General features: G+C 43.2%; 1 pseudogene; it reads left to right on the top strand.

Moving 5' to 3' along the window:
• Positions 1-1,098: 1,098 nt before the first annotated feature.
• LOC143973591 (C3a anaphylatoxin chemotactic receptor pseudogene) lies at positions 1,099-2,160 on the top strand (annotated as a pseudogene).
• Positions 2,161-3,716: the final 1,556 nt, after the last annotated feature.

Here is a 3,716-nt window from a genome sequence, read left to right as displayed (position 1 = left end):
TATACTCATAAAGGACTACTGCAGCAGAAGGGCAGCAGTCAAGTATAATATTCTTTCTATATTTGAAAGAAAGAATATTATACGTGTACAAGCCTATTACCATACCAGTCCTGAAAAGAACCTTTGTGGACCTAATAGTAACAGCTACTGATTAAACTGACTGTCCCTCACTGCCACACACAGTTTCCTGTCTGTCCCTATTTAAACTGAAAAAACACAGGCTGCTGGAACAATAACTTGAATAGCACTCAAAACTATATCCTGTACTACTTTACCATACCAGTCCTGAAAAGGACTTTTGTGGACCTAATAGTAACAGCTAATGATTAAACTGACTGTCCCTGCTGCACACAGCGTCCTGTCCCTCTCTCAGCCCTGACAAAAGACAATCTGCAGCAACAATGACTTGAATAGCAGTGCCTCAAACCTATATCCTTAACTACACCTATACCATACCAGTCCTTAAAAGGACTTTTGTGGACCTAATAGCTAGCGATTTGGGTCACTGCAATCTCTCCCTGCTCTACACAGCAACCTCTCCCTATAGTGACAGAAGAAAGAATGTAAAATGGCCACCGGATCAGGTCTATTTATAAGTTAGGGGGAATGTCCAAGTGTCCATGTGCTGTAATGTCTCAATTGGCTGTCCTGTACCACATGATGGATGTGTCATCATAGGTCAAAGTTCTTTTACACAGTAAACACGTAAGTCCGCCTGGCGAACAGCGGCAATAGTCCGCCGAACGGGCGGACCGCGAACAGCCAAAATTCACGGCGAAACGACCGCCAGGCGAACAGTTCGGCCATCCCTAGTCTGCAGACTCTGCACTGAGCAGACACTGGTGCACTTTGCCACCCCACCCCTCTCCCCAGCTCACAGCACACTGTGTGCTTTACACAACACTGCATCGCAAAACTCACACAGCGTCGGGGACTCGGGCAGAGCGCCGAACAGCGCAGGCAGGGGAGGTAGACACCTGCACAAGAAATCCCATTCAAAACCCGCACTGTCTGGGTGAAGAGGGCTTCCATAGGTGCCGGAATGGCAGACAAAAAGCCCTGAATTGATTAATTATCAGACAGATGAAGTAACTCTTGATGTCTTTACAGGTAAACAAGATGTTCAATGTCAGCAGTGAAATGGTACCAACCACGAATTATAGTCCTAAGATGATCACAACCCTGGCTTTATCTATCACTACTCTTGTGGGTCTACCCGGAAATGCTCTGGTGCTTTGGGTTACTGGAGTGAAGATGGAGCGGACCGTGACCACCATTTGGTTTGGGAACCTTGCTCTGGCCGATATCATGTGCTGCTTGTGTCTTCCATTCCTTGTAGTGCAGTTGTTCTACCGAGACTGGCTGTACGGACCTGTCATCTGCAAGATTTTATCCTTCATCCTTTCCCTAAACATGTGCACCAGTGTCTTCACCCTGGTGGCTATCAGCATTGACCGATGGATTCTGGTTGTCCATCCCGTGTGGGCCCGAAATCACCGAAGAATCAAAATGGCGTGGATGATATGCTTGGCTATTTGGATGTTGTCCTTCGTGATGTGTCTGCCTGAGGCCATCTACAGAAAATATCACACCTTTCATAACAGGACCTCCTGCTATTTAGAACCTCACATATTAGAGCCCTTCTATGTTGCATGTGCAATTTGTGCATTTCTGATCCCTCTTATTATCATTTGTATCTGTTACATTCATCTGGCTTTTGCAGTAAAAAATATCAGATTTTCTGAAGTAGGTAGAAAAACCATCAAGATGTCAATAAGTGTTATTGTCGTGTTTTTCATCACCTGGGCCCCCTACCACATCATCGGAGTAATCCTGCTATTCACTCACAATGATGTACTGTACATCCTGGACCTTCTCTCACAGTCTCTGGCCCTGTTCAATAGTTGTGTCAACCCAATACTCTACGTCTTCATGGGGAGAGATATGAAGCAGAAGCTGAGACAGTCTATTGGCGAGATCATACAAAATATATTTAGGGAGAACTTATTATCTCCACCAGGCAATGAGGACCAGCGCACCCCAGAAGAAGAAGAAGGACTCCCGATATAATGTATGGAATGGATTTGTAGATGTTTTAGAGTTTTTAGCTTTATTAGTGATTGTAATGAACTGCCTTCTCAAAATCTTATCATTGCGTGTTAGGGCGGCCATACTGTATGTCATGAATAAGTCACATGGCATCAGGGCTTAGTGCTTATTGGCCATTGAGGGTGATAGGTGTTATCAGTGTATGTGCAGCCAAAACAAGTCTGCTTATCTGTAAAGTCAGAAATCTTTATCTCTTTACTAGTTCAGGGCACGGGACACATAGTAGTGAAGGAAGAGGATAAAGATGACAGCCAGGAAACTGGCTTCTGCAGATGTAAATTAACAATGACATATACAGTGTATATATACATTTATACTACCCACCAAAATAATAATAATAATAATAATAATAAATAGGGCTTTTTTTTAAGCAGGAACGTGGGAGAACGCAGTTCCGGCACCTCCTGCACTAAATGTATGTAATGAGAAGGGGTACTGGGGTGTCCTAAAGGGCTAATAAAACTGGCTGCTTGGGGATCTTTTGTTGTTGGGGCATCTATTGTTGCGGGGGGGGGGGGGTGTATTGTTGCTGGGGAAGTCTATGGTTGCTGGGGGGCTTTTTTTCGTTGTTTGGGGTTTCTTGGTTGCTGGAAGGGATCGACAATTTAGGAAGGGGTCTACTGTTGCTGCCTGCTAGAAGATTTATTCATACTGGCTGATAGGAAATCTATTGTTACCAGTGGGGGGTTTATAGTTGCTGGAGTTGATCTGTTCTTGCTGGTGGGCTATTGTTGCTGGAGGGTCTATTGTTGTCGAGTAAGTGTACTGTAGGTGTTGGTAATTCTATTGTTGCTGTTGGGGGGGTTCTATATTTGCTGAAATGGATCTATTGTTGCTGGGGGAATTTATTTTTGCTGTTCAAATCTATTGTTGCTTGGGGATTTATTGTTGCTGAAGGTTTCTATTGTTGCCGAGAGAGGAGGTCTATTGTTGCTGGTTGCAGGGGATACATTTTACTGGTTTTCTTGTTATTATTAGAACATTCCGTTTTATGTCGCTACTTTGAAGAGGAATATTGTTGTTATGGCAGCTACCATAACCCCGGTATCCTCTTCTTCAGCGGGCGGTCCTCTTTCAGATAAAAGTGGCAGCGGCGGAGGCAATCAGATCCTTCTTCCAGTTAGGCATGGAGACAAGTGAGGGGAAGATGCCCCCCCACCCGCCTCCATACCACTGCAGGGCGGAAGTGACGTCAAAATGTTACTTCCGCCCATAACTCTTAAATGGACATTTTTTTTTTCTCAAATGACATTTAATTATTTATTTTTGAATTTTTTTTTTTTAAATTTTAGTGTAAATATGAGAGCTGAGGTCATTTTGACCCCCCAGATCTCATATTTAAGAGGTCCTGTCATGTTTTTTCTATTTTTTTCTATTACATTCCTTGTAATAGGAATAAAAGTGACACATTTTCTCTTTTTTTTTTAATAGTATAAAAATAAAAAATAAAAGGTCAAATAAATAAGTAAAAAAATTAAATAAAAATGTAAACGCGCCCAATCCCGCCAAACTCACGTGCAGGAGTGAACGCATACATGAGTAGCGTGCGCATATGAAAACAGCGTTTAAACCACACAGGGTGAGGTATCGCCGTGATCGTTAGAGTG

Source organism: Lithobates pipiens, unplaced genomic scaffold (genome assembly GCF_037356315.1).
Source record: "Lithobates pipiens isolate NorthernLeopardFrog02 unplaced genomic scaffold, aLitPip1_a1.2 Scaffold_84, whole genome shotgun sequence".
Classification (NCBI taxonomy): domain Eukaryota; kingdom Metazoa; phylum Chordata; class Amphibia; order Anura; family Ranidae; genus Lithobates; species Lithobates pipiens.
Note: the sequence above shows the minus strand (reverse complement) of the source record. Positions and strands in the feature narration are given on the sequence as shown.